This window comes from Tachypleus tridentatus, chromosome 11 (genome assembly GCF_004210375.1).
Source record: "Tachypleus tridentatus isolate NWPU-2018 chromosome 11, ASM421037v1, whole genome shotgun sequence".
NCBI lineage: Eukaryota > Metazoa > Arthropoda > Merostomata > Xiphosura > Limulidae > Tachypleus > Tachypleus tridentatus.
Genome location: NC_134835.1, coordinates 85,563,148 through 85,577,172, shown reverse-complemented (window position 1 = coordinate 85,577,172; position 14,025 = coordinate 85,563,148). Strand labels below are relative to the sequence as shown.

General features: G+C 29.0%; 1 protein-coding gene across 25 annotated transcripts in view; it reads right to left on the bottom strand.

Moving 5' to 3' along the window:
• The window catches only part of LOC143232664 (bromodomain adjacent to zinc finger domain protein 2B-like), a 186,296-nt gene extending 173,661 nt beyond the window's left edge, over window positions 1-12,635 (bottom strand). For all 25 annotated transcript variants that reach the window (XM_076468345.1, XM_076468356.1, XM_076468332.1 and 22 more), the window contains exon 1: window positions 11,614-12,635. The gene's annotated coding sequence lies outside the window, so the exon portion shown is untranslated. The remainder of the gene's footprint in view (window positions 1-11,613) is intronic.
• Window positions 12,636-14,025: the final 1,390 nt, after the last annotated feature.

The following is a 14,025-nucleotide window of genomic DNA, read 5'->3' as shown; positions in this document are numbered from 1 at the left end:
AAAGTAATTACTGACCAATACAGGTGTGCTTAATTAATAACACGTTATTATTAGATAATTTGTTTCATATATAATGCTATCTTTTGCTGTTATTTTTATTATCCCATGATAAAATGTTTAAAACTCATCTACATAATCTAATTTATAGAACATTTTTAATAATGTTTTCTTATTTATTAATCTTAAAATTAACTAATTTTCAAATAAATTTAACACTCAAAATTTTTGCATAAAAAGAGCAAACAAACAGGTATTTTATTCAAAATGTAACCCAATTAATTAGAAATAAAATTTATATGTTTTCTGTTTGAGTCAAATAACTAGTTTTCTCATTTACAATTATTGGGCAAAATGTAACAATCTTGTTAGATACTAAACTACTGTTGGGATGAAGTAAATAATACAAAACACAAAAAAGAGAAATTTTCATATTTATGTTTATTTAAAGTGTACATCTAGAGTAAACAATTATTATTTGCTAAAGTCCTTACTTATTGCTAACAGTATGTTCAATGTCCATTTTGCACCTGCCCCACAATCACATACAGGTCTCAACATAGATGTTAATAGTATTCAACATCAATTTTGTTTAATCAATAGATATTACAATTGTTCTTTGATTTCAAAGTATTAAACTTTGTGTACTGTTCAAAATGCACTGATGATGTCTCTAGACAGAGCTCCACCTATTGACTATCCCTGGTATACTTATATATCCAAAAATGTTTTTGTAAATTATCAAGATAATTGCTTTTTTAGAATGTTTTTAGCTCATGTGTAATTAAGTTACACTTTAAATTGTCTATTATACCATAATTTCTTTTATTTTGGAGCTTATGCCATTGATACTAAAAATTCACATTGAAGCTTTTTCAGTTTAATAATAGTATAATCTAATGATAGTTTGTTTCAACCAATAACTAACAGGTAAATTGATAAGAACAGAAATATCAAACACTTGTAATTAAGATTAAGCTATACGTCAAGTGTTTCCTTTATTGTAAAAGTTTTTAAGTTTCAATTATGTAACTTATAACTTTAAGCAACAATCTGTTTTTAATGATGAAACATTGCAGTAATGTGAATGTTTTTTCTCTTCACTAGATACTTTTACATATTCAGGGATCCAAAAGGAAACCTGCATTACTGTTATCACAAGTTATTCATTATTCTTAACAGAATTTCAAAGTCTGATTGATAGTTGCAATGATACCTCTCCTTGTAAGTTTCTTAATTCTAAAACATGGGTATGGTATTTAATAGAGAGAGCATTTATGAATAACATATATGAATGAAATCCACACTTTAAAAAAAAAAATCACTAATCTTTTTTTTTTCCTTGGATTATCTCACACGAACATAAGCTATTTCCCAAAATTATTCTAATGCAAAGTGGGCTAAAGTACAATATAGCATGCACAACACAGAAGTCTTCTAGAATTCTTTTGTCATTGCAAATTAGTCTTACAACAGTACATTATTTAAATGTTTTCATCTCTTACTATCCAACACATAGTATATTAATGATTCTATTTTGTTTTACTTCCAACTGTTCAGATTTTCCAGATTACAGTAATGTACATAAAAACATATTATGCAAGTATGTGTACGAGGATGCTATACAATATAGAATAGAGGTCTGCTTTGATTTCTTTATTCAGTAAATCTGCCAACATGCTTCTGTCATCATACACAAAACTTTAACCAATAAATAATTTATCATATATTTAATTAATGGTATACTTTATATTTCAAAAAACTGCAGTATCAAGTATTTCACATCATTAGCAAACCATACATTGCTAAGAGTAATATGGATGCTTGGCCAAATCAGATATTTTTTAATTAATATAGAAATATCAGGTTTGAAGATTGTAATCAAAAGTATAATTTCCACATTATTTAACAGCCACACCTATTTTTAGAGTTATAATTACTAAAGTGGGAATAAACCAGATTAAGTCATTTCTTTAATACTAGGAAAGAAGAGTTTGATATAAATAGCACACATGTGGAAACTTTTTGTTCATAGAAATGGACTTCTGTAAATTTTCGTATAAAAAGTATGTGTAGTCACGCAAAAACATTATTTATGTAGTAGTGTGACCAAATTGACCTAGTTCAAGTGCTACAAAAATATTAGAAAATTAAGGAAGCTTTGTAGAACTAAACTGCATAAGAAATAAATCAGGCATGAAAGTTTGTGTAATATATTTCCAAAGCATGTGAAAGCACAGAACAAAATATACATATAAACATATAGTCTGTATATAAACTTTTACTTAATATATTACCTACCTCAATTTTATTCAAATTATTAGTTTTCATTTGTGTGATAAATAAATTCACAATAAACCATATTAAAGTTTTTAAGTGATTCAACTATAAAAGATTATAAAATTATAAGATTATTACACAGAAAGGTTAACCATTAGATGGAAATAACTACATATATAGGTTGTTTTTATAATTGTTTGGATGTATGTGCATTGTGTCACCAAAATGTTTACTTGTACTCTTAATCAATAATGCATATAGGATTAAAATAACAATACCAAGACACTGATACTTGCTTTCATAAATTCACACAAGTACATTTAACTGACAAAATTACATGTATTTTTCCAGTAGATATAACTACAAAAGTAGAGTAGCATTATAGTTACACACGTATTAGCATTACCAATAAAAAAAAAAACCCAACAAAGATAAGAAATAGCACCACTGGTGTACTAGCATTTCAGCCATGTATTGCTATACTGATGTTTGCAACAGAATATGTTTTATCAGTCAATAGTCTCTGATATAACTACAGGTACAGCATGCTCCAAAAATCAGTTGTCATTGAAACATTGCTCTTAATATTTCTTTGCAGATTTTTTAGATACTGAAGTCAGGCTACATATGGAGGCAATCTGCATTGAGTGTGTTAGCGTTGTACTAATTTTGGGAATGGGAATTTTCAGTATACTCTGTGATAGTACAGAGAAAATCAAACTATAACAACCAACTTTTGAGACACCATTTAGATTTCAACTCCTGTTAAGTTACTATATACTTCTATGGAAAATAGATTGTAAACCTACACTTATGAGGACAATAATATCACTTCTGTATTAAACTGATGTTTTAAAAGGACTAACTACTTCATGTTTTTCTACACCAAATGGTAAGACAGTTGCAACACATTTTATTTAGTTATATAAAAGTTATAATATAACATATTAATTCTTATTTGTGTACAAAATTGTATTAGTATAAAATGTGATCTACAATGTATTCTACACCATTAAGTTATAATATAACATTAATTCTTATTTGTGTACAAAATTGTATTAGTATAAAATGTGATCTACAATGTATTCTACACCATTCCTAATGTCTACTTAAATGTAAATATTAAGTGAGCACTCTTGGTATCACATACAAGTCACACAAGTTGATTATATAAGCAGAAAAGTCTAAAAATACAATAACATTAACCTATTAGCTAATTACCAACTGCATTAATTAATTTGTTATATTCACCTTCAATTATTCAAACTCAGAACCTCTCAGGATGTGTGGAAGATTTGTGTACTCATCAGAAACTTTTATATTATTGAGAACCATACATAAATTTTCATACAATAAGGCAAACCAAACAACTGAATACAATGCAACAACATCTAGCAGAAAGTTACAGGAATGCAAAGTTGCATTAAAATTAATCTTTAATAACACTTATAAAATAAACATTTTAGTTGATATGTAACACGAGATATAAGATGAGCTTAGTTATTATTTTGATACTCAACAACCCTTTCTCAATAAATATATATGGATAGTTCAAACTATACAAATGTGTAGCCAATATCTGTAAAGGCAATGCTGCAAAATTAATGCATGCCATATTCATTCAAATCTTAAAACATTTTTACAACAGTAGCAACTACAAACATAACACTTCCAGCCAAGCCAAATAAGTCATCCACAAAGCTGTAAGAGTTTATGGATGCACTCTTCAAAGTGAATGAATAATGTTTTATGCACATAAGACAAAACACTTAACCTGAATAACTTTCTATCTCAATTTCAAACCTGAGAAATATCTTTTGTAATAAAGTTCAAAGTTTCAAGAAATGGATCAAAATTATTTAACAGTAAAAAAGGTATCTCAGTGTAAAATTTAGTTTTCCTTGAAGAAAAAAGCATTTAACGACACCTAATAGATAAACATACAACTTGTACATGCAAACATGACATGGTTATAAGTACATGCTCATTTGCATACACTCCTACAAAACACAAGTTCCTAAAACTGTATTATGTCAAGTTATAAATCACCAAGTACTTACATTTGCTGTATGTTTAGTACATCCTGTACACAGCAAACTGGTTTTTATTCTAGATATATAAAAGCTCTGCCCAAGTACGACAAAGTGAATTTCTATGTCCTGAGGGTGAAGACAAATATTTCAAAAATGTACATGTACATTTAAGGCATTGAAGAACTAACATAAGAGAACAAACCAATTCACAATGATGCAGTGATGAATTTTTATAGTGGTCTATCTGGTAACAAGTTAAATTTCTTGTTAAATAATCAATAACTCCTAATAACAATGTTTCAAATTAAAGTTTTTGGATTATATATATCCCAAAATTGTCATATAAAGACAAATAAGAAACCATAACAAAATTACTCATTTTTTAGCATGTTTAAGCTGTGTGTATAAAAACAACTAGTTTCACCTCAACATGAACAGATCAGGGAGGATGCTTAAGTTAAGCCAGATTGTATCTAAACCTGAATTCCTCTCACTGATTTGTGCATATACATACATACCTATGTCTCATGCTTGCTTAAAAAAAAAAACCATCTTAGCCTTTTCCCATCTATTTTACATGTAAAATGTGTTTGGTTGGATACAACTTCAGCAATGTTTTTAGAATTATCACTTCATTTTCTAGTTATTATTAGAAAAGAATGTATTAACTAGTAATTCAGAGTATGAAGACAACTTATATTACATTAAACCTGTGTTCAACTTTTTCATGATACTGAGAATACCACTGACAAAACATACTCATCAATAGCATGTTTTCTTAATAACAATATTTTTAGTCTGAAAAGAACCAAGTGAAATGTATCAAAGTTGACATGAGATCTACTTATGAAAACAATGTGAAACAAACATACAATTTAAAAAAGAACAACTAAAACATAGCCCCCAATGAATCAAGAGGTTTAAAGGAACCCTTTATCTTTCAGGACTTTTGGATATTTTTACTATTTGAAATTTTCTTTTTTAAACTTTTTCGCACTTGTATATTAGGGTATTTCTCACATGTCATGGTCATTATATAGCTTTATTTTTAGATGACTTTTTCAACTGCCCATTTTTCCAAGTTTTTTTTCTTTCCCTCATATGTAGAATTATACATGGACTTTTCTCTACATTAAAATACTATTATTTGTGAGATTTCAGCACTTACTGGAGCCTTCTATAGCAAAAATGTACACTTTTGGTATCACAAGTACCATAGATTGATTATACAAGCAGAAAAGACTAAAAGTACAATAACACTGACCTATTAGCTAATTACCAACTGCATTAATTAATTTGTTATATTCACCTTCAATTATTCAAACTCAGAACCTCTCAGGATGTGTGGAAGATTTGTGTACTCATCAGAAACTTTTATATTATTGAGAACCATACATAAATTTTCATACAATAAGGCAAACCAAACAACTGAATACAATGCAACATCTAGCAGAAAGTTACAGGAGTGTAAAGTTACATTACAATTAATCTTTAATAACACTTATAAAATAAACTTTTTAGTTGATATGTAACACGAGATATTAAGATGAGCTTAGTTATTTTGATACTCAACAACCCTTTCTCAATAAATATATATGGATAGTTCAAACTATACAAATATGTGTAGCCAATATCTGTAAAGTCAATGCTGCAAAATTAATGCATGCCATATTCATTCAAATCTTAAACACTTTTATGACAGTAACAACTATAAACATAGCACCTACAGCCAAATCAATAAAAGTCATCCACAAAGTTGTAAGAGTTTATGGATGCACTCTTGAAGGTGAATGAATAAGGTTTTATGGCTATGTGGTAAAACACTCTTAGCCTAAAGGACTTTCCACCTCAATTTTAAACTTGAAAGATATATTTTAGTATAAAAAGTTCATAGTTTCAAGAGATGGAACTCTTGAAGTTTCAAAATTACTTTACAGTAAAGAAGGTATCTCACTATAAAAATTTATTTTACTGAAAGAAAAATGAAGGTTCTGGTAAAAGGGTTGAAAGTTAATAAAAGTATATTAAAAGTCCTTGTATAATTCTAAGTATTAATTTACCTCCATTATGAAACTTAACACTTTTCACATGTTGTAACTGCTTTACAGCTTTCCTTTGAGATTACTTCATGATATAGTTCATTCTAGAGTTTTCTGTTTAAATAACTTCAACATATCACATTTCAAAGTATTTTTATGTGTCATGATTAGTATATAGTTTTCCTCTTAAATGACTTCTTCAACCTATAATATTTCAGGGTAAGTTTACATGTTGTGAATACTTTATGGGTTTATTGTTAAAAAAAACTTCTTTAGCCTCTCATACATCAGGGTACTTTTACAAGTTGTGGTTATTATATTCTTTTTCTAGACTTCTAACTTTATTTTTAAAAAAATCTAAATAAAGAGATTCTAGAGAGACCAGTCAAGAGAAGGATATGAAATTATGATTGCACATCTCTATATTCTTTGTTTCTGAACTCACATTTTGAAATATAAATTGAGTATTTTCTTTATTATATATACTTTAGGTCAATTCATAACTAATGTGGACTAATTATGTGAACTTGCAACTAAAAATCACTAAATTTCTGCTTTTTTCAATTCTTGAACACTACTAGAAAATAAAATTATACTGTTAAATGTAATTATACTAAAATATTAATTTTCACTACTAGTTTAACTTTTTTCTACTTTTAGAAGTTCTACATGAAGAAAATGAAAATCTACTTATAAGTCATGTTATAAAAAGGAGAAATATTCAATTGTTTTCAAATATCAGTAGAGACAGAAGTGTAATGTAGCATAAGGACAACAGACAATATGGTTGTTTTTTCTGTGGTGTTTTTACACACTCATTCTTGAGAAAAGTAAAAATTTAATCTTAGATTTTAATTTTCCAGTAAATCACTGATTACCTTTAACTCTTATGAAGTACCAGCTTCCTAAACTGCTGATGGTAAAACATAAAGCAATAACCATATTAGAAAAATGAAACTAAGGATGCAAAACTCATTGCTGATGCCTGGGACAAGAAGTTTTATTATACTATGCTCTTCAAAAAAGTAATTTTATTTTATTTATACAAAAGCATTCACTGTATATTTTTAGTGAACCATGTAAGTTATTAAATGTCTTAATTACACAAGTCTAGCATATACAAGTAAACATTTAAAACCATGCATCTATAAAACCAACTATATACATAAATACACAACCTTTTGATTCACATATTCTCAGTCATATACACTTACACAAAGTTACAAATATATTTAAATTAGAGCAACAACATCATTATATTAACTGATTTTGTCTACAGTAGGAGACCACAGTGTTTGACTGTTGCAGCCCTAAGAACAATACATGACAAAAAGAATCATAAAATTCTTTAACCCTATGGTGGGGATAAAAGTATGCAAGTAAGACTTTTTACAAAGTTCTGTTCAGTGTGATGAATCACATGTATTTAATGTCATTCACTATTAAATAAAAGCAAAGTTCTAAAAGTTATGTCATTCTGTGAGATTGGGAAAGTATATTTTTACAAAGAACAAGTAGATCTTTCTTGTAATTATAATGTGAAAAAGATATTTTATTAAAAATATACACACTCACAGAAACTGTCCCAATTGAAGCCTATATTTCTTTCTTTCTTTTTAAACTTGTGTCTGCTTATCTTACAAATACAATGACACTATAAAATTATAATTATCTTTTACAAACTTAAATATTCCAAGTCATAGTCCTTGGAATTTAACAGTAATTAATATCTAGTAATAAAAGAATAATCATTAACACAATTCAAAACTCCTAATATTTCTGAAGCAAAAAATATATTTTATAATTTTCTATTAATACTTTTTTCTCAATTGTTTTTCTTCCATTTTCTTAGTTCAGCAATCAAGTACAGCTTTCAATTTTAGTGTCCACAAAATTATGTCTATTTCCTTGGACAGCAGATCAATACCTTTAGATATAGGTATTATTGTTGTGTGTTTCCATGAATACTGTCTGCCTTACAAGTACAGGTATATAACACATACATACACAGAACTGACAGAAGACAAATGAATACAAAGACATTTCTCATATAACAAAACAGGCAGCTAACACATTATGACCACAATGAATGCATGCTTTTACATCTATATGCTAAACCAACACATCTTTAAAACAATTCTACTGTACATGCAACACATCATCAGGCAACCTATTTCATAAGAAACTTTTAACAAAACTCTGGAAAGAAACAAAGTTGATTTTAAGTAATAAACCTGTTACACCTGATATTCAGCCTTTTCATTTTTGTAACAAACACAGTTCATTCACAGAAAGTGTGCAAACCCTCTAACAATATCTATAATTTTTCAAATGCTCCTGGAAAAAGTTTTCACTGCTTCTAAGACTGCTTTAAACCAAGTATCATTCTAGTAATAGTAGTAATATGTCTGTGCACTCTTTCCAACACACGTTTCTGTAGTAAAGGGGCCAAACTACATATAATGTAGTAAAATGGATTATCAACAGAGATTTGTATATTAGATACCACACCTAAAAAAAAAAGGAGGAACTTCACAAATAAAAATAAAGCTTCTAGCAAAGTAATTTTTGACAAATCATCATTTCCTTTAAACTCTATTTTATTTTATTTTTGTCATCGCAGATTTTATTGAAAATCTGTTAATGTTCACACTGAAAATAAACTGACAATGGGGGACTTGTTTCAATAGCACAAAAGTGGTTAGAAACTACAACCTGAATACTATAGAAAGTAATTATGAGCTCTGAAAACACAAACTGAGAAACTTTTACATTAACAGTGAACAGGCTGAGTGGTTAGCTTAAATATATGTGTTGTTCATGTATTTAAAATTCTATTATAAGGTTATACTGTTGTAAAAACTTTTCACATCAGCATAACATCATTCTTTAGTTGGTCAATTCAGTATGTGAAAAAGTAAACTTTAAGGGCTAAGTTTGTCTCTTGCTACATTATGTACACCTGGTTAGGAGAATCACACTTATTAAAATCCTGCCCTTTGTCTCTCACACAGATCAAGTAACTTCACTATATACTGTATAACAATTCCCAATAATATGTGTAAATACAATTCAGCAATATTTAGCTATGAAGGTTCTACTTTCTACATCATTATTAGATTTATTTATAACTAAGTAAATTATCCATTGTTAAAATATAAATTATATTTGCATACATTTACTTGATATACTTTCACTTGAATGAATAAATGTGACACATTTTAAACAAAATCCAATTTTTCATAAGTTTTGAAAATCATGGAAGGTTTCTACACAATTCTGTTATTATATTTGGACATTATCATTAGAAATTACCAGGTTAAAGATACCACTGTGGAACTGATGCAGACTGTGATAGATTGCACACAAAACATTTTTATTATTCATTCTTTATTCAAAGTATTTTCCTATTGTCTTCCAATTCAGCACTGGTTTTTGTCACTGAAAAGTTTTTGTTTTACTTTGTTCTTGATGAAAAAAATACAAGTCCAACAAACAGATGTAAAAAGTAAAATGGTTGATGATCTTCTCACTTGTTTCTCAGAGACTTGAGAAAACAATCACACAGTTTAACTGTGCAGTTATCTTACACAAGTCTTTTCTAAGCAGTCACTTCGCATAAATAACCAGAAAAAAAAAAATACTGAAACCCACAATGTAATTGTTACATCTATCTGAAGAAAAGAACAAATGGTATATAACTGTTATTTTAGTGATATTTTCAGCTAATGGTATGAAATAAGAGAAACTAGTTTCTGCTTTAGTTTACCTTCAGTAGTATTTTGATATTGGTAATATACTAACTGCACTTCCAGAGTATCAAGCTTTTAAACAATTCTCAAGCTGGTTCATCAGCCAATTTCAAACGACTTTCATCCAATTGAAACATATCCAAATCATCAACTGTAACAGTTTGAACCAGGTGAAAACTAAACTACATTTACCAGGTAATAAACCCTGTATTGCCTCAGTTAAAACTAATTTCCGAGACCAATATTACCATGTAATATCTGAAGGAATTAGTGCACAGAAGTCTTTTTTTTTTCCCTTCATCTATTTGGTACACAAAGCTAAAGAAGTAAAAAATATTTTTTGTGTGAGTTACCATATGTTTTAACACTGCTTGTAATGAAATGTTGCATAGTTAAAAGGATGTTAAAATTACCTGCAAAATGTTAGCTGTTTTTTGATAGTATTTCTCTATTCATAAACTAAATTTAAGATAATAATCAGTGTCAGTACTAAATATTTAGTATTTACAACCTACTTTTAATTATCATACATTTATAAATTTAATAGAGCATTAAAACAGAAAACATATGGAATAAACTGAAAGAATAATTAGACAATGAACATTGTTTATAATTTTGATTTTATTTGTGTTCCAATTTTGCAAAGTTGTTGCATTTTGCTCAAAGAGAATATACAAATAGTGCAAAACTAGTTTCAAAATTTTTATTCATATCATTTTGTATGAAACTAACAATCCAATTTTACACCAATTTTAAAAAAAATTTACAACAAAAAATACAGAGGAACAACTTTTTGTATTTAATAGGTTTTAAAAGCTTGTGGTGTAAGAATAATGCTACAGTTCAACTAATCTTGTTTTAAAAAGTTCGTTTCAATCACAATACACGTTTTTAAGAAACTGCCCCCCTCACAACTTAGCGTTTGTAATGTAACTACTGCAACTAATTATTCATTAATAAATGCCATAATCACTTCTTAGTTATAGTTGTAAGTGTGAATGAAATTTAAACCCAAAACAAAGTGTGTTTTGGCAATGATAAGGAGGCTAAACAGTTGTACTTAGTTTGCATTCTACATAGGCGTATCACACATACATGTTGAGAAAAGCAAAACTAATTCGTTTCGATGGTGCGCTTTTAGCTACGTGTAAATATGTCGTCAACGTATAACTATAAGTAAACGAGAAGCTAGTTGTTGGGTAGGGATAATCGTGAATGAGAACTAGATTGTCCCAAAACTTCAAATTACCGCGAACATTCACCTTTTAAGTTTTCTTAATGCCCATTTGAAAAACAAAACTGCTGTCGAATTGATAACGCATGGTTTATTGCTAGTAAAAATTGGATTAAATTCAAAACAACTGGTAAGTCTAAAAACCATAATCGTCAAGATCTTTCTGAAAAGGACGCCTTGCCACGGCAAACATCCACAAGGGACAATAATAATATGCTCAATGAATTAGCTATTTTTTTAATGATTTAGTCATACCTAAGATATGCAATGGCACTTACTACTGTTTCAGGTGTTCAAAGGATGATTCTTTAAGGAATATGGCTGAAAACTGACAACTCGCTTCACTTCCCAATCAAAAACAAGGTGTCTTTGTCCCAACACCGGCGTTTCAGGATAAAATGGAGTGCTGAGAAGTAGAATCAAGCTGCAGGAACGAGCGCATGAGGTTTGTGACGCGTGACGTCATCAGTTTTGTAAAACAATGATACACAACTTCTGTTTGACTCTTTTAAGACCAGTGATTTGATTTCGTTCGTTCAATGTACTTAGAGATGAGACCAACTCGAATAGGCCTAATATCAATTCTTAAACCAGACTGTACGTGAAATGTATTTTGTACAATCAAACGATCCAATGTAACAAATCAAATATATTATTTTTTTGCAAAGTGATACATATTAAAAACATCTTACATTAATTGATTAAATCACAAAATGTATCTAAGAGGTAACATGATCATAAGATTAACTTTTAACTTCGTAAATTACAAAAACTGTATAATCAGACTTAATGTAACTAATCAAAATATTATATTTGTGAAAAAATCATAAATCAAAATTAGTTTAATGACCATTTCAAATGATACTGTTAGTCTTAACAACTTATGATACAGTTGTGAAATCTTGCACAATATCATTTTTATTATAGTCTTAGAAGGATGACTTGTAGCGTTTGTTCCAAACCTTAACTACCTCTTAAGATGAATCACAACAAAATTTAACTGCGAAAAAAAAGAGAGAGAAGGTATTACAACGGTGTCCCTGACCTTGACACAGCACCTTGAATACGCAACAGACAGGCGGTAGCTTTGACTGTTACTGCCATACTGACAAGTGTTAGTCACACATTACGGACAAATTTTGATATTATTTCCACATTTGTAATTTTTGAAAAAGTGTCATAACTATTAAAAAACTTAATACTATTAATGCTCAATCGCTGATTGTCAAGAAATTAAACTATACATCATACTCGACAATGTGTTCTACGAACACAAAATAATTTACAGCCCACAATTGCGCATTCCATACAGCCGTGCTGCACTCTAGTGACAAAAATATGATATAGGTGTAGAAGATAACGAAAATGTGTATATAATAAAGTAAAAATATTGTGCATTTAAACACAAAAATCATAACATAAATTATAGTTGTGTACTTTTAACACTTATTTAAGAATATAACTATTTTAATTGAAAGTATTTTCAATGAGTGTTTATAATTAGAAACTTTATTAGCAGTTAACATGTTGTATGGTATTCTTATTACTGAGTCTAGTGTTTTGGAGTGAAGCCACATTGCATTACGTGTTGTGTCCATCGCGAGGAATCGAACCCCGGTATCTAGCGTTGTATATCGGTAGACGTACCGGTGTTTCACCGGAAAACTTACTGAGTCTTAGATATTATTATGAAGATAATATTTTTAAAAGGCTTAATATTTTTCATAGAAGCCGTAACAGAGTTTTTTGTTAGAAATGAGCTGAAAGCTAGTGTGAGGATCAAGGTACATTAAGAGTGCCAAAAATGGAGAGAGTATTTTGGTTATATTAGTTAGGCTGCCAATCGAAACAGGCTTGTTTCATCGCAAGAAGCTGAATAATTTGTTTATATTCTGAATATTCTTCTCATTTGACATTTAACAAATTCCACCAAGAAAGTGGTTATTTTGATAAATTTTGTAAGCACTGAGGAAGGTATAATTCGAAAATCAATCTGAAAAACAGACCACACTAGCTTTAACAGTTACCTATCCAATTGTGTTGTACCAGTACTAGTTTGTAAGTAAGAATATTAAGCTTCTATCTGGAATGGTTATTAGTACGATAACAGAGGTAGAAATTAAGTGAATAAATAGCGTCGCAGCTATTGTACCATGTCCAAAAACAAACTTGCAGCTTCTATTCTAGAGTACCTAAAATCCCTAGTTTGATATTTGGGCAAACAATATGAACTTAAAAAGAACATTTGAATTCAATGAACTGTCCATTGAGATTTTTATGTGTTCAATGTGTTAAATGGCCAACTGTTTAAGAAAAAAATATATACATTATCTCCTAGGTACAAATGATGCCTATGTGAGAAAAACAACCACTGTGTAGGCTTTCTTGAAGTACAGTACAGATAGTATTGAAATAGGATTGATATTAAATTATGAAATAATACAACTTTCAGTGAGGTTTCAATACTTTTTATGGTGATTCATTGAAAATTGGTAAAAATGATAATGCACATCAATGCCTTTCTTTTGACACACGTAGGTGAATGTCTGAATGCGTTGGAAAATGCCATTAGTTCAATACGTTAAATCTAAAGTCAAAATCGATGACGAAAACGGATCTAATACTGATTTCAGCACTTGAAAATGGACTGTATGAATTAATTTAACATCGTGTCATTCGATATGTGTAAT